This window comes from Meriones unguiculatus, chromosome 5 (assembly GCF_030254825.1).
Source record: "Meriones unguiculatus strain TT.TT164.6M chromosome 5, Bangor_MerUng_6.1, whole genome shotgun sequence".
NCBI lineage: Eukaryota > Metazoa > Chordata > Mammalia > Rodentia > Muridae > Meriones > Meriones unguiculatus.
In genome coordinates this window covers 117,601,240-117,619,361 of record NC_083353.1, presented here as the reverse complement: position 1 = coordinate 117,619,361, position 18,122 = coordinate 117,601,240, and the positions used below count along the sequence as shown (strand labels likewise).

The following is an 18,122-nucleotide window of genomic DNA, read 5'->3' as shown; positions in this document are numbered from 1 at the left end:
ATATTATTAAATGTTCACGGAGATGGTCACATGATTTGACAAGGACATCAAACCATACCATGGATGGAAAAACAGTTTATTGAGCGAAAAACGGTGGAAAAACTGGATGACCACGCACGTTTGGTCTTAACTGTTCACCATGCACAAAAATCAACTCAGAATGAACTAAAGAGATAAACAAAACACTAACGTTCTACAGTTCCTGTAAGGAAACATAATGACTTTGGATCTGATGGCGACGTCTTGGATGGGACACTAAAGGCATTGTCCACAGACGCTCAATAGGCAAGAGAGGCTGCAGGAGTGCTGAAGGTGTTTCGCGGTGGCCATAGCTGAGACTGAACTCAGAGCTGCAGCGAGGGGAGGGCTTCCAGGGGAGACCAGCCCGGGGCAAGGGAGCAGAAGAGGCTTTTGGGGCTTGTGAAGCTGTGGTGCCCTAGAGTACAGGGCGGCGGCTTGGAGGCTGGGGATGTTTGCTTCCCCAGCAAATGTGTCCTCCTACCACAGCTGAAATTCACACTCCTCCCCAGGCGGGGGCCGGCGGACGTCATCTGAAATGAAGGCTAACTAGCTATGGAACTAAGGTGGGCTGGTTCTGGTGGTGCAGGCCGGTAAAATTTGCTGAAGGAGGCAGAGGCAGGAGGATCGGGAGTTCGAGGCCAGCCTGAGTTACACAGTTTTTATTCCCGCCACGGCCAGGAAAACACTCGGAACCACCTCAGGCACTGAAATACCCACACGCACCACAATCCACGGCCCACAAAGCCTCACCCGAACTCCTCTCGCCCTCACCTCCTTTGGCTACCGGCACCCAGCTCGCTCCGGCTCCTGCAGACACGCAGGCCCCGTCCACACGGCTGCGCACTGGCGCGTGGCAGGAGGAGCCTTCGGGGCTCGCGTGCTGGCGGTTCACTAGAGCCGGGGCGGCTGGCGTCAGGCTGGGAGTGTGCTTGGGAAAGGCGAAGGGCGTGTAGACACGGCGGCCAGGGCGTCCTGTGGACGTGGTGCGCGGTTTTCAGAGCAGAATCCTGTCAGGAAGTTGACCAGTGACGTCACTGTATGTGAAGGATAAGTATTCTCAGAACATCAACAGCTCCCGCCGGCTCTGGTGGCGCAGGCCGGTAGGATTTGCTGAAGGAGGCAGAGGCAGGTGGATCTCGAGTTCCAGGACAGCTTGGGCTACACTTTTTTTTTCCCGCCGCCGCCGCGAAAACCCTCGCAGCCACTTCACGCACTAAAACACGGACATCATTAAAAATCAAGCACATCCAAAGCCTCACCGCAAAGTCCTCTCTCCCTCATCCCCGGTGGCTACCGGCTTCCAGCTCGCACGAGCTCCCGCAGACACAGAAGCTGCTTGTTCCACACTGCTGCTCTCTGGCCCTTCTTCATGCCTGGACTCACCCTACCCACCGCACTCCCCACCTGCCCTCTTCCCTACAGTCCTCCTGCCCAGCCACCTTAGAGTCCTCTTCTCTGGTCCTGCACACACGGGGCCTGCCCCTGACAGCAGCTTCAGGGCTCACTGTGTGGGGTCACAGGGACCCCCCAGCCAGAGGTCCGCATCCCACACACCCTCTGCCCCACACCCTGCACAGAGCCACGGCTGTGTCCCTCCTGTCTGTCCTGTTCACTGGGCACCATTCTTCCTTCTTCTTGGTGCCTGGTGCATTTCTTCCTCCCCCAGACACAGCCCTGCTTGTAACGTGTATTTTAACGGCTGCTGGAGCCTGTAGGGTGGCTGTTGTGTCAAGGAAGGGAGGACAGCTTGGGGAGTAACTCAGGGTGACGCCTGGCACTTTTGTGTAGGCTAAACTGCATGGTGGTCTACTAGTCCTCCTTGAAGGCCTCCTGGAAGGCTCAGTGAGCTAAAGCGATGTAGAGAGGGTTCTGCACATCCAAGGCCTTTGCTCTGCCCTGTGGCTGCACTCTGGTGTTCTTTCCCTGGCTTCTCAGGGGAGCCTATCAGGCTGAGGAGACTCCAAGCAAAGCCTTGTAGGAGAACAGATCAAGGAGAAGACGGAATGTCAGGGTGGAAGACACAGTAGAAGAGCTGGAATCTACAAACAGAGAAAAAACGCATTTCAAACGAAATCTGCCAGAGTATGGAGGCACCGTGAAGCACACGTTTATGAATTACAGTATTCATAAACACAGAAATCATATACATATCCATAAATACAGAAATACAGAATTTTAGGGAAAGAGAAGACTCTCAGGTCAAAGAAGGTAGAAGCTGTGTGCAGAGAAGGCCCAGGTGCTCTTGGTGCTCTCCATAAACTTCTGACTCCATCAGGCCACCATCTCTTACCTGTGACCAGCTCTCAAAACGCCATCTCACGTTGAACACCCCGGGATTAATCCACGCATTCCCTTAAAACCCTCAAGTCCAACAGTGTCCCCTGGAGCCGTCCTCACAGGCACCACAGAGATGTGCATTCCCAACAGCTTAGGCGTTTGCTTCTTATTCCAAGCAAACTGACAGTCAAGCTCAAATCTCCCAACAGCACAGAGATGGCCAGGGAGCGCGAGAAAAGTTGCACAACATCCCTAACCATCACGAGGACTGAAATGAAGACGCAGTGAGAAAAGACTCCTGGTTTCTAGCTCTGCATGAAGGAGGTCGGAAGTTTCCAGTTCATCCTCGAAACAACCACCAAGGTGACCCCGCTGGAAACCAAACAGCTCTTGTAGTCTGCAATAGAGGCGAAGACACACGGGAGGAAATAAGTGACAGGGCACCCTGAGGCCTCACCTCGCTTCTCTGACCCCGCACCTCAGCAGCACACTAACGGTGTAATTGTGCATAATCCTTTCCCTGGGGCATGGTGTGTGGTCACCTAGGAAAAGCCCCAGGCACTGCCCAAGCCAAGTAGGCGAGCAGAAGAGCAGGAGCAGGAGCAGGAGCAGGAAGGAGCAGGAGCAGGAGCAGGAGCAGGAGCAGGAGCAGGAGCAGGAGCAGGAGCAGGAGCAGGAGCAGGAGGCCTGGCGAGTTCTGAGGAATCCAGGTCTGGAGGGGCGGGAGTGCGCTTTCCGGGGTGACCAGCAGGGGGCGCGGGGCGAGCAACCCCCTCGGGGGCTCTTAGGTGTCAGTTTCCTGGAGGAGCGGCTGCTGGTAGGCTGGGGTGTGTTGAGAAGGGCAAAGCGCCGCTTGAGCAGGGCTCGCGGTGCGGTCTGAGGCGAAGGCATCTGGACGCTGTGCACAGCTTTCACCCCGCGTTGGTCTGACCACGCTGAAATGGCGGTGACGTCATTGGAACGCACAGCTAACTACGATTAGAACAAGACTATCTATCGCCGGCTCTGGTGGCGCAGGCCGGTAGGATTTGCTGAAGGAGGCAGAGGCAGGTGGATCTCGAGTTCCAGGACAGCTTGGGCTACACTTTTTTTTTCTCGCCGCCGCCGCGAAAACCCTCGCAGCCACTTCACGCACTAAAACACGGACATCATTAAAAATCAAGCACATCCAAAGCCTCACCGCAAAGTCCTCTCTCCCTCATCCCCGGTGGCTACCGGCTTCCAGCTCGCACGAGCTCCCGCAGACACAGAAGCTGCTTGTTCCACACTGCTGCTCTCTGGCCCTTCTTCATGCCTGGACTCACCCTACCCACCGCACTCCCCACCTGCCCTCTTCCCTACAGTCCTCCTGCCCAGCCACCTTCTGTTCCTCTTCTCTGGTCCTGCACACACGGGGCCTGCCCCTGACAGCAGCTTCAGGGCTCACTGTGTGGGGTCACAGGGACCCCCCGCCAGAGGTCCGCATCCCACACACCCTCTGCTCCACACCCTGCACAGAGCCACGGCTGTGTCCCCTCCTGTCTGCCCTGTTCACTGGGCACCATTCTTCCCTCTACTTTGTGCCTGATGCATTTCTTCCTCCCCCAGCTGGTGACCCCACAGCCTCCCCTTCTCCTCCCCTCTTTCCTACACCTCCCTCTCTGATAGCAACTGTCAGGCCTTCATGAGCACCTCAAGTCACCAGGACACACGTGTTCTCATCTTCCATCTTTCAAAGGCTCTTGGGCCGAGCTGTCCTGCCCTGTTTACAGGCCCTTAGCGGTCTCTGCCATCCCCAGGCCCCTGTAGTTCCAGGTTCCACAGGCCAGGCAAGCCTTCCTGTCACGGCAGCCACCAAGCTTGTATGTTTACTGACCAGGCCCCATGTGTCTAGGCGGCCTTTGGGGAGGAGCTTTGTGCTGCCTGCTAGTATTGAGGCCTCCTCCTGATTTTGCTGATGTCTGAGGCAAGCAGCTCTCAGGACCCCGGCATCCAATGGGCTTCAGCAGCTGGAGAGCAGGGATGAGGCTGGCCCTGGTTCTCAGTGTCTCCTCACTCTGTGTAGGGGCTTGTGGGGGCTGATGCTAAAGGGCCCTCCTTATGGCTGAAGGAGCCCCGGCTAGTCATTGTGCTCTCTTCCCGATGGTGAGCGAGCAAGGCTGTTGTTTCTACCATCTGCTCATGAGGCCCACGAATTCCCTCCTACAACCCTGCATGCACATCCCGCCGGCCAACGTGCCCCACGATGATTAGGAATGCGGCCCAACACAAAATTGTAACTTACTTAAAATATGATGGTTTTATGCCCTACCTCCCAGCTTTTAAAAATCTTCCTGATTTCTGTACACCCTGCTCTTAAAAATTTATATTTTAAAATGATTCTATAAGTTCTTATCTAACGATTTATTTAATTTGCTTATTGGGTTTACTTCTTTAATCATTATTAACTCTCTGTTTGTTATTTTATCTCCTTTCAGACTAATAAAGCAACAAGTCTCATTTTAAATTGGTATGAATCTTTACATAAATTCGAAGTTATATTTTTACAACATGCTACGTATAGGATTCAACTCTGGTTCAAAATAATTTTCATGTGATGCTAAAATATCAAGGTTATAAAGATCTATTCAGAGGAGCAAACTATTTTAAAATGTATGTCTAACTGCCTATGTTCCTGAATGTATGTCTAACTTACCAGTTGCTGAAGGAATGAATAAATGCTTTTCTCCCACCTGTGATCTGGGTTGGTTGGCCACTAGGCTTTCTGGCCAGTGGCTTTGTTATAACAGATTGAAATAGAATTTTAAAGTTGTTGTTGTTCTGTGCTGTTCTACTATGTTGTTGGTTCTAATACTCCTGTCTCAGGAGTTACTAGATATGAGTTTTTGCCTAGATACCCAAAAACTATATGATATATTCATTTGTTTACAACATTAAAATTTGGTCATTATGTTCTCTCTTCACTCTCAAAAAATTTAAAAATTGTTCCCTTATTAATATGTTTAGTCCTCTTTGCTAAATTATAGCCTTAGACTTTTATAAGATATTGACTTTTAATAAACTAAATTATACAGGAAACTGTTATCCTCTTTTTATGGACTATCTTTGTTTTTTTAAAGGTCTAAGAAAGTGTTTGAAAGCTGGTAGATGCAAGTTCTGAAGGTTAGAAGGTCTAAGGTGATTTAAGGAATCCCAAATTTTAAAGAAATGTTTCATATTTCCTCCTGTTGTTTTGCTAGTGTTGTATTAACTGTCCAGAGCTCTGACATTATCACCTGAGCTCTGATTTATTAATATAACTCTGATAAAAAAAAAACATTTCACTATATGATCCACTATCATGAATCCAAAATCAATATTTTAAATCTCTTGGTTTGTCTTTTAAGCATAGAGTTAAAAGATATTTGTCATTATGCTAGATCCCGTCTTCTGGAGACAGGGAAGCAGCCTCTCTTCCCCGATCTGTAATCCTACTCAAGGTCAAGATCAAGTGAGCCTTTGCCCCTTCTGCTTCACAGAAGGCTTCTGCCTTTCCAAAGCTCACCTCAGAGAGTGTTTATGCTGTTAACACAGAGGAGTGTGTGTGTCCTGCCTTTTCTGCAATGTATATTTCACTGCAGATTACAATGGTGATGCTAACACATCTAAAGTTTATGTCCCAAATAAAATTCTTGAAAGCTGCAGGAAATCCACCTGAATCCAACACTCAGGTCGAATGGAATCCAGATAAGTACCACCAATCAACAGCCTCTTGCCTATCTCAGAGGATGGGGTTCCTCTCCCTTTCCCTGGTTTTGGACCCCCCTTTCCTGGCCTCCTGATTGCTACATTCCTACATCCACCAGCAGCTGACTGGTGAGTCTTCCCTTGTGGATGGCATCAATTCCCGGCTGCCCAATCGCCACATTCCTGCACCCAACACCAGGGTGAACCCTCTGGAAACCAAACTGCTCTTCTAGGCTGTGCAAGAGAGGGGAGGACAGATGGGACTGACTACGTGAAAGCGCTCTGAGGCCTCATCACACTTCCTGCCCCTGCCCCTCAGCAGCGCCCTGAAGGTCTGTTCTGCAGTTCCTTTACCCGGGGCATCGTGTGTGGTCACCGAGGAAAAGCCCCAGGCACTGGCCAAGCCAAGCAGGCGCGTGGAAGAGCAGGAGCAGGAGCAGGAGCAGAGGCCTGGCGAGTTCTGAGGAATCCACGCGTGGACGAGCGGGAGTGCGCGTTCCGGGGTGACCAGCAGGGGGCGCGTGGCGGGAGGAGCCTTCGGGGCTCGCGTCTTGGCGGTTCCCTAGAGCCGGGGCGGCTGGCGTCAGGCTGGGAGTGTGCGTGGGAAAGGCGAAGGGCGTGTAGACACGGCGGCCAGGGCGTCCTGTGGACGTGGTGCGCGGTTTTCAGCGCAGAATCCTGTCAGGAAGTTGACCAGTGACGTCACTGTACGTGACGGTTAAGTATTCTGAGAACAGGATCAACTCCCGCCGGCTCTGGTGGCGCAGGCCGGTAGGATTTGCTGAAGGAGGCAGAGGCAGGTGGATTTCGAGTTCCAGGACAGCTTGGGCTACACTTTTTTTTTCCCTCCGCCGCCCCGAAAACCCTCGCAGCCACTTCACGCACTAAAACACGGACCTCATTAAAAATCAAGCACGTCCAAAGCCTCACCGCAAAGTCCTCTCCCTCATCCCCGTTGGCTTCCAGCTCGCACGGCCTAACGCTAAAGGCCTCCCTAAGGTGAAGGACGGCCAGGCCTGAGCCCGGCCAGTCCCCGCGCTCTCTTCCCCACGGTGAGCGAGCAACGTGCTGTTTCCACCCTCTGCTCCTGCGGCCCCCGAGTTCCCCCCCACAACCCCGCGTGCACATCCCGCGGCCCCGACGTGCCCCGCGTGATTAGGAATGCGGCCTACACGGAATCGTAACCTACTCAAAATAGGATGCTTTTATGCGTGTGTGTGTGTGTGTGTGTGTGTTTGTGTGCGTGTGTGTGTGTGTGTGTGTGAGTGAGGTTTTTTGTTTTGTTTTGTTTTTAGCTCAATACTGTGTTTCTTAACGAGCGGACTCTGAGTGACAACATCCTGTCCCAGGGTCCACAGTTTGGACCTGACTCTTTGCACCCTCGCTCCTCACTGTGTCAGGACTGAAGGCAGGACGCTGAAGCAGTGGCCTGGTCCTTGCTGGAGCCTCATGGACACTCACCCCTCCTCACTCCTGCAGGCTTTCCAACACTGGCTCTCAAAGCCTCTGATCTCTAAGGCCCGACTTCCCAGCTTCTAAAATCTTTCCTTCCTGATTTCTGCACACTCTGCCTTAAAAAAAATATTAAGATGATTCTGTAAGTTCTTATCTAACGATTTATTTAATTTGCTTATTGGGTTTACTTCTTTAATCATTATTAACTCTGTTTCTTATTTTATCTCCTTTTAGACTAATAAAGCAACAAGTCTCATTTTAAATTGGTATGAATCTTTATATAAATTCAAAGTATGTTTTTACAATATACTACATATAGGATTCAACACTGGTTCAAAATAATTTTTATATGATGCTAAATTGTCAAGGTTATAAAGGTCTATTCAGATTAACAAGCTAATTTAGAATGTATGTCTAACTGCCTATGTCCTTACCAGTTGCTGAAGGAATGAATAAATGCTTTTCTCCCACCTGTGATCTGGGTTGGTTGGCCACTAGGCTTTCTGGCCAATGGCTTTGTTATAACAGATTGAAATAGAATTTTAAAGTTGTTGTTGTTCTGTGTTGTTCTACTATGTCGTTGGTTCTAAAACTCCTATCTCAGGAGTTACTAGATATGAGTTTTTGCCTAAATACCCAAAAACTATATGATATATTCATTTCTTTACAACATTAAAACTTGGTCATTATGTTGCCTCTTCACTCTCAAAAAGGTTAAAAATTGCTGCCTTATAAATATGTTTAGTCCTGTTTGCTAAATTATAGCCCTAGACTTTTATAAGCTATTGACTTTTAATAAACTAAATTATACAGGAAACTATTACACTCTTTTTACGTACTATGTTTGTTTTTTTAAGGCCCCAACTTAACAGGGAAAAAACCCAAAGTCCTAATATTTAATAGTTAACAAATGCAATTTAATAGTCAGTCATCTTATAGATGATCAAATCCTCTAACATGTACAAAAATATATTTATAGACCTACAGATGCAACACACTGCCAAATAACTAAAGGGCTGTAGATGGTCCCTGAACCCCCAACCAAGAGTTAGTAAAAATAATTTTTAAAGCCTGAGAGGAGCCTTCCCAATTGGCTCAGCCAGAGCACAAAGCTATGCTCCAGGCCTTTGAGGCTGTCAGCATTCCTGCTGAGGAAACAAGCGATCTGCAATGCTCCATCCTGTGTGCCTGGAAGAGCAATAGCACGAGGCCTGGCGAGTTCTGAGGAATCCACGTGTGGAGGTGCGGGAGTGCGCTTTCCGGGGTGACCAGCAGGGAGCGCGTGGGGGAAGCGCTTTCGAGGCTCGCGAAGTTGCGGTTCCCTGGAGTGAGCCTGGGAGTGTGCGTGGGAAAGGCGAGGGGCCTCTTGACACGGCTGCCGAGGCGGTTCGGACAAATGCCAGGTGGATGTTGCGCGCAGTTTTTAGTGTATAATAGTGTCAGGAAGTTGACCAGGCCGTGACATCACTGGACGTGACTATTAAATACTCTCAGAAGAGTAGTCGCTCCTACCGGTTTTGGTGGCGCAGGCCGGTAGGATTTGCTGAAGGAGGCAGAGGCAGGTGGATCTGGAGTTCGAGGACAGCCTGGTCTACACACTTTTTTCTCGCGAGAAACCATTTTTCCTTTCCTTCCTCCCCCAATTTCCACTCAAGAACAAATCCACAGGCTCGCGTCATCCCCAACCATCTCCATCACTGCCACATTTCCTAGACCCCCTCGTCTCCCACCCCGGCTCCCTGCGTCTGCGCCGGCGGCCGCGCCCTCCTCCTGGTTGGAGCTTGCACTAATTCCTCCCGAGGCCCCGGAGCCCTTGGCGGCGCAGAGCGGCGCGCGGCCGATCCCCGCGTCCTCCCTCCACACCCGCGTCCTGACACGATCCCGTCTTTCCAACCCGCGTCCTCAGCCCCCTGGAGGGCGCAGCCGGGAGCGGCGGTCGCTCAGACCGGAAGTGCTCGCTGCGTAGAGCTCGGCGCTGTCCGTGTTTATCTCCGACCGCACTTCCGCGGCGGTGACGTGCGGCCACGCCCGCTACCTACATCAGATCCAGATTCGGCCCCGTGCGCGGGCTGGAGAGATGGCTCAGCCGTTAAAGGCTAGGCTCACAACCAAAAATATAAGAGTTCGGTTCCCAGCACCCACGGCTGTCTCTCCAGCCACCTTTTTTGTCCTGCGCCGCGCCGTAACGGGACACGCCGATTGAAGAGTTAATATTTTAAAAAGAAAACCCAAAAATCAAGAGAAAGAGACGTCGTCTCTCCTCACCAAGTTGAAACTACGTCTCACGGACAACCTCGCCTAACTCTGTTGCCATTAAGCAACCTAACAAACTCTAATTAGTTGGTTTTATTAGAGCCATCGTCAGGTCCACACAGGGCCCCGGGCCTCAGGTGCTCAAAGACAGGGAGCCACACTTCTCTGGCGGCTCTGCACCACCTCTCTTCTGCCTGGTGCTCTTGACATCAACTTCAGGGTTCTCACTGTGGACCCCCCAGCCAAAGCATCCATGTTCCCGCACACCCTCTGTCCCACACCCTGACTATGATCCACGGTTTTGTGCTCTCCTGTCTGCCCTGTTCCCTGAGAACGGTGACCTGGTTCATCTTCATTGCACCTGGTGTGTTTTCTTCCTCCCCTGCTTTAGCTGCTCCAGCTGTGGTCACCCACCCCACCCCCAACTGTCACTACCTTTCCTACCCTACTTCCTCCCCCCCCTTTCCTCCTCTTCTCGTTGACCTCATCTTTCCCTTTTAAAAATAGTTGTTGAATCTCACAAACACCCCACCCTCCCCACCTCCTTCCAAACCCTCCAATAAGCCACTAGGACATGATCTCGGGGCACGTGGCCTGGCTGGTCTGTATGGAGTAAAATCGGATCGGATGTCTCCTGAGATGCAGTGGTCCCCTAACCCACTACCCTTAACTGTATTAGAAACCTTTCGAGGACAAAGTAAAGAATTTTCTGGATAGCAAGTGGGTGAGGGTTTTAGAAAGACTAAGCAAAGAAAGAATTCCTAGTTTCCTTGTCCGGCAGCTGACCCCGCTGCTGCTGCCTCTGGAAAGGCTGGTACCTCCTGAGACAGTGAGTGGCCAAAGGATGGAGATCTGTGTTCACAGAAGCCAAGTAACGGGAGGTGCTGGTGAAGGCTGGTGTGGGGCTGTGATACTCTTTATCTAATTAGGTTTCTAAGGCTGTGATAAAACACCATGATCAAAACCGATCTTGGGTGTAACTATCAATTTGTATTGATTAGCTCACCCGGAGAGGAAGCTGAGGCAGGAACTGAAGCAGGAGCCAGGGGCAAACACTGCTTACTGGCTTGCTCCTCATGGCTTGCTCAGTCAGCTTTCATATACCCCCCAGGGACCACCCAGGCAGAGGTGGCACAGCCCACAGAAGGATGGGCCCTTCCACGTCTGACATCAGTCAGGAAAAGGCCCCCACAGACTTCCCAATCTGATGGATGCAATTTCTCAGCGGAGGCTCCACCAGCCCACTTGACTCCAGTTGGGTCCAATTGACAAACCTACCCAGCACACAGGTGTTTCTTCTGGGACTAGCAGCCATTCCCGCAGACCCCAGCACCGTCTCTTCTTTCGTGACCCGCTGTTTCTTGTTGGGGCCTGTTGGACATGTCTTTAGGCTGGAACGGAATGAAAAAGGTCCAAACAGGCTTAGGTTGAAGAAGCATGTGTCTTAGCTACTTTGCTATGGCTGAGACACTATGACCAAGGCAATTTGCACGTTTAGTTGAGGTTTGTATTTCTGTTTCACAGATCATTCTCAAAATTCACGGAAATGTGCAACAAATGAATTAATTTTACTGACTATAAATTATATTTTTAAAAAGTTTCAGCTGCTAAAAACATGGCTGAGCAAATGTCCTTATTATGTACTTGAGTATCTTTTGGATATATGTCTCAGAGTGGTAGAGCTGGATCTTAAGGTAGCACTACTCCTAATTGTCTGAGAAAGTGCCAGATTGATATACATTCCCACCAGCAATGGAGGAGGGTTCCCCTTTCTCCACATCCTCTCCAGAATGTATTGTCACTTGAGTTTTTTTTTTTTTTTAATCTTAGTCATTCTGATAGGTGTAAGGTGAAATCTCAGGGTCGTTTTGATTTGCATTTCCCTGATGACTAAGGACATTGAGCATTTCTTTAAGTGTTTCTCTGCCATTTGATGTTCCTCTATTGAGAATTCTCTGTTTAGCTCTGTTCCCCATTTTTAAATTGGGTTACTTGATTTGTTCCTTTTTAACTTCTTGAGTTCTTTATATATTCTGGATATTAGCCCTCTGTCAGATATAGGGTAGATGAAGATCCTTCCCAAGTTTATTCATAATAGCCAGAATCTGGAAACAACCCAGATGTTCCTCAACTGAGGAAAGGATACAGAAATTGTGGTGCAATTACACAATGGAATACTACTCAGCAATTAAAAACAAATAAATCATGAAATTTGCACGCAAATGGTGGGAGCTAGAAAAGATTGTCCTGAGTGAGTTATCACAGAAGCAGAAGACACACAGGGTATATACTCACTTATAAGTGGATATTAGACATATAATATAGGATAAACATACTAAAATCTGTACACTTAAAGAAGCTAAGCAAGAAGGAGGACCCTGGGTAAGATGATCAATCCCCATTCAGAAAGGCAAATGGGATGGACATCGGAAGAGGGAGAAAACAGGAAACAGGACAGGAGCCTACCACAGAGGGCCTCTGAAAGACTCTACTCTGCAGGATATCAAAGCAAAGGCTGAGACTCATAGCCAAACTTTGGGCAGAATGCAGGGAATCTTATGAATTAATGGGGAGATAGAAAGACCTGGAGGGAACAGAAACTCCACAAGAAGAGGAACAGAACCAAAAAATCTGAGCCCAGGGGTCTTTTCTGAGACTGATACTCCAAACAAGGACCATGTATGGAGATAACCTAAAGACCCCTGCACAGATGTAGCTCATGGCAGTTCAGTGTCCAAGAGGGTTCCCCAGTAATGGAAACAGGGGCTGTCTCTGACATGAACTCAGGAGCTGGCTCTTTGATCACCTCCCCCTGAGGGGGGAGCAACCTTACCAGGCCACAGAGGAAGACAATGCAGCCAGTCCTGATGAGACCTGATAAGCTGGGGTCAGATGGAAGAGAAAGAGGACCTCCCCTATCAGTGTACTGGGGGAAGATCATGGGAGGAGATGAGAAACGGAGGGTGAGATTGGGAGGGAATAAGAGAGGGGGCTACATCTGGGATACAAAATGAATATATTGTAATATATATTTACTACATTTTATTCATTTACACCAAACTCCAAGGTAACAGGGAGCCTCAGCTTAAACTAAGGAAAAGCTGGGACACAGGACTGGATGCTTAAGCCGTGAAGGACAGGAGATGAAAAGGGCCAAGCAGATTTGGAAGCAGAGGTCCCAAGTTGGACAGTTCCAATTCTCCTCGAAATAGGAAATGTCTTTGGTTCCATCCTGGCCAGAGTTCAGAAGCTAGGAGGAACTCTGGTTTCTTATCTCCTAAGCGAGCTTTCTCCCTGCATGCTGTGTGTGAGGTGTAGATGACACTAAGCATGTCATCTGCACAGATTTAGAATTGGATGCCTAGATTTTCTTCCCCCTCTTTCCTCTACCTTTTATTAAAAAATTAGTCTTCCATCAGACAAAATATCCTGATTAGTTCCTCCTCTCTCTACTCCTCTCAATTTCTCCCTACTTTCCTTCCTATCCAGATCTATTCCCTTTCTGTTTCATTAGGAGAAGAACAACAAAACAAACAAACAAACAAAAAAACAGCCTTCTTTAAGAGATAACAACAAAACATAACAAAATAAAATACAATAAGATTAAAACAAAAACCATCACTTCAAATTTGAACAAGGAAATGAACAGAAGGAATAGTGCCCAAGAGAAGGCACAAGAATTACAGATCCACTTGTCCACACCGTCTGGACACTAAACTGAAAGCTGTACTATGTGTGCAGAGGATCTGGTGTAGAGCTATGCAGACCCTGTGCTCTCCATTTCAGTCGCTGTGAGTTCTTACGCGCTTTGCTCAGTTGACTTAGAGAGCCTTGTTCTCCTGCTGTCCTCCATATTCTCTGGCTCCTACACATCCTTTCTACCTCCTCTTCCATGGGATTCCCTGAGCTCTGAGGGGAGAAATTTGCTCGAGACATCCCATTTAGAATTGTGTGCTCCAAGGTGTGTCTCTCTCTCTCTCTCTCTCCATTATGTGTGGTTCTCTGTACCTGTTCCCAGTTATTGCAGGAGCAAGCTTCTTTGATAATGGTTTAGTAAGGCAGTGATCTATGAGTATAGCAAAATTATCATTAGGAGTCATTTTATCTGTCCCTGAGCTATTTTTGTTGAGAGACTTTAATGACTGTTTGTATTTCACTGGGAATTACAGATCTGTTTAAATTGTTTGTTTGAGTTTGATTGAAGTTTTGTATATGGTGCCTATTGAGAACACTATTCATTTCTTTTATACTTTCCAATTGGTGGAGTACAGGTTTTTAAAGTATGTCCTTGTAATTTTTTTTTTGATGTCTGATGTTATGTCCCCCATTTTGTTTCTGATTTTGATTTAGATATACTCTCTCTGCCTTTTAATAAATTTGGATAAGGGTTTGCCAATATTACTGATTTTCTTAAAGAACCAACTTTTTGTTTCACTCATTCTTTGTGTTTGTTTGTTTCTATTTTATTTGTTTCAGCCCTGGGTCTGATTATTTCATGTTATATATACTCCTCTTGGATGTGATTTCATCTTTTTGTTCTAGAGCTTTTAGGTGGGCTGTTAAGTTGCTGGTTTGAGAACTCTTCGGTATTTTTTTTTTTTTTTTTGCAGGCACTTAGTGCTATGGACTTGCTTCTTAGAACTGCCTTTATTGTGTCTCGTAAGTTCGGGTATATTGTATTTTCAGTTTCCAGTTTCATTGGATTCTAGAAAGTCTTGAACTTCTTTCTTAATTTCTGTCTTGACCTATTATTTTATTCTGTGTAAAGCTGTTCGGTTTCCACTAGTTTGTAAGCTTTCCGTTGTATCTCTTTTTGCTGATATACTGCCTTCATATGCGGTGGTCTGATAGGGCATTACTTGAATTTTCTTGTATCTGTTGAGACTTGTTTGGTGTCAGAATATGTGGTTACTCTTGGGGAAAGTTCTGTGAGGTGCAGAAAAGAAGGTGTATTCTTTGTGTGAAATGTTCTGCAAATATCTATTAGGTCCATTTGGTTTATAAGCATCTGTTAGCTCCAGCATTTCTCTGTTTAGATTTTGCCTGCATGAACTGTCTATTGGTGAGACTGGGATATTGAAATCTCCCACTATTACTGTGTAAGGGTCAACATGTTTTCGCTGTAGTGGTGTTTCTTTTAAAAACTTGGGTGATCTTCTGTTTAGGACATAGATGTTAAGAATTGAAATGTCGTCTTTGTGGATTTTTTCTTTAATAACTATGTAGTGTCTTTCCCCTATCTATTCTGATTAGATTTGGTTAGAAGTATATTTTGTTAGATATTAAATTAGCTATACCAATTTCCTTCCTAGGTACATTTGCTTGGACTACCATTTTCCAACCCTTTACTTTGAGGTAATGTCTATCCTTGATGTTGAGGTGTGTTCCTTGGAAGGATGGATCCTGTTTTTGCATCCATTCTCTTAGTCTATCATTTTACTGGGGAACTGAGATCATTGATATTGATAAGAAAAGGGATACCCTGTCAGTGATACGTGAAGTAAGACATTGTATTGGTTAATTTTCTCTCTGTGACCACATAACTGACAGAAGGAACTTTTTGGAGAATTCATTCTGGCTCACAGATCAAAGAAAACAGTCCATCGTGGTATGGCCCCATAGCAGGAGAATTGCATTGGCCTGGGATGACAGGACTGTACAGCAACTGCTCAGTGCCTGACACCAACCAGGATGCAGAGAGCTTGGCCTGAGGCTGGAATATGAACCACAGTCAGGTCTCAACCTAAGTCCCCGGGCTTCCCCACATAGCCCCATGAGATGAAGGAGACAAAGTGTTTAAGCACATTAGCCTACAGGGGACATTTCACTTTCAAATAATGACAGAAGCCCTGAGCACTCCTTCCCTTCACCAGCTCAGGAAGAATTAACTCATAGACAAAATATTCCCTTGAGACACTCTGAAAGGTTCGTGCCTCTCTGGAGAGTGACTGTGAGGCCAGTCCAGTCCTGCCCTTATCTCCATTCTGTTCCCACACACAGGGTTTGATCTCAAAGCATAGCTTCTCCTCCAGTTGACATACCTCTGGTGGGTTGAGAAGTCAAGGGGTCATTTCATCTTGCTCTCCCTTGTGTTGGCCACTGATAGCTGCATTGCGCTTGCTTATAAGGAGGTGTAAAGTACTGTTTGTTTGTTTGTTTGCTTGCTATTTTTTCTTTTTTTTCCCCCCAAGACTAAGTTTCCTCTGTGTAGCTCTGGTTACCATAGAATTCGCTCTGTATAACTGGCTGGCCTCAAACTCACTGATCCACCTAAGGTATGTTCCTAGCTCTTAAAAGTACTTAACTCCACTAGGTCTGATTTATATATATGCAAAGGTGGTCAGACGGATTGACAGGATGGAAAAGAGAGAAAGAAGAGATGTTTGCCAAGCCTGCTGGTGAACTTGAAGCTGTTGTGAAAGACAGTAGGTCCATTATTAAAGAAGCAAAGAAACAAATAGATTATCATAATATACAGTCAGCAACTGACTGAATGAACAAATGAATTAATGATAGAGAGTGCCAAATGATCCAGGAGTCTGCTACGGGGTGCATACCTGAAGGATGAGAATACAGGGTCCACTGTTATTGCAACAGAATTCACAACAGCCAAAATGAGGCAGCAGACAAGCTTTCTTCCCCTAGGGACAGTTTCTCAGTGAATGCTGTGTGCCTCGATCACATTCCCCAGGCTTAGAGAGAATGACCAGTTAGGTTTCGTTGCCCATGTGCCATCTGTTGTGAGCAAGACCTCAGACCCCAGGTCTGCGTGAGCCACTGCCATCTCCATCCTTTTCCACAGGAGCAGAAGGACAGAGATGCTGGGGTCCTGCTGGTGACATGATTCACCACAGCATCACCTTTGACCTTAGGAAAGCAGCCCAAAGATCAGCCCTGAAGCATGGGGATTGGCCAATGAGCAGATAAGCACAAGGGCTGTCATGACAGGAAGGCTTGCCTCTCCCCCCTGCCCCAACACACCCTGCACGTGGACCTGGGACTGCTACAGCAGTCTTGGGGAGGAAGAGATCTCAAAAGGCCTGTTGAATAGTGGGTAGCTGAGCACAAAGGCCTTGGAAAAGATGAAAGGTGTTGGGCGTGCCTGTGTCCCGGTGGCTTGAGAGAGGATACAATGTAGGGGAGAGGAAGAAGGAGGAGGAGGGAGCAGAGAATGGTGAAATGCACCAGGTAGGATGAGGATGAAACCAGGTCTACTGTGCGAAGTGAAGTGCAACAGACAAGAAAAGGCAAACATACGTGTCCAGTGTAGGCTGTGGGGCAGGAGGTACAGGATGTGGGGCAGGCAGTGTAGGCGCTACATAGGATGTGGCCTGTGGGAAATGTACATCTCTTTGACTGGAAATTTCACGTAGTCCCTCGCTGCTCTGAAACCTAAAGCTGATGTACAGAACACCAAGGGCCCACACCCCACAGAACAGGGATGATTCGTATCAGACTCAGAAGTGGGCTCTTCGATCTTTCCAAATATGTCATCCCCCCCCCCAACTCCCAGGAATGTTCTGGTTTGAAGCTGGACTTAAAATTAACTAACTGAAGCGAAGTTAATTTTCTAAAGAAAACTAGGTAGAATCAGGTTAGGCTTAAAAGTCGAATTTCAAATAAATTAAAAATAAAAATAGCCACACTGTGGCTCAGTGCGCATCTCATCCCAACTTTTATGTTTTATTGTTTAGCTTTCCATCTGTCTGTGTGCCATGGACTATGCACCTGACAACATCCTACTAACGACTTAGACGTTATGACATCTGGGAAGGTTCCTGCCCTGCTACATATATGTCCAAAATATACAAGATTTCATGACTGATTCATTGGTTTTTTAAAAATGTAATAACTGTATAAAAATGGGTAAAGGACTTCAATAGGCACTACAGAAAAAAAAAAAAAAAGATACACGGATGGCCAAGGGAATGCTGAACGCTCATCCATGAGGTTAGTATACGTCAAAGCCTCATGGGAAATCATTTCCTGACTATTGACCAAACACAACAATGCAAGGAACACAGAGGAGAGGGAGAAGCTGAACACTGCGGGGAAGGCTAAATGGTGAGGCCCCTGGAAAACAGTAGAAACTCCTCAGAAAATTAAACGGCACTGCAGTTTGATCCAGCAGTTTCTCTTCTAGATGCTTACCTGAAATGATCAAAATCCAGGCCTTTAAGCGATATGACCGCTTCCATCCTCACTGAAGCACTATCAGAATAAGATCACCCGACATGCAGCCAGTGACTGATGCCACCAGCTGGGTGTGGTATATTCACACGGTGGAAGGGTAGTCGGCCTTTAGAAGAAGGCACATGTGGCTCAGGAAACAGGTGAAGCTGGAGGACTTTATGCTAAATAGATAAGGGACTCGCAGAAAACAAATGCCTCCTGATTCCACACACATACAC

The 18,122-nt window shown here is 47.6% G+C and overlaps 1 long non-coding RNA gene across 1 annotated transcript in view; it reads right to left on the bottom strand.

The window, feature by feature from the left end:
• The window catches only part of LOC132654302 (uncharacterized), a 32,994-nt gene that overhangs the window by 12,140 nt on the left and 2,732 nt on the right, over nt 1-18,122 (bottom strand). The window contains exons 2-5 of the long non-coding RNA XR_009591980.1: nt 17,863-18,010; nt 10,990-11,102; nt 2,312-6,681; nt 793-2,060 (exon numbers count right to left, since the gene is read on the bottom strand). This is a non-coding gene — a long non-coding RNA (uncharacterized LOC132654302). The remainder of the gene's footprint in view (nt 1-792; nt 2,061-2,311; nt 6,682-10,989; nt 11,103-17,862; nt 18,011-18,122) is intronic.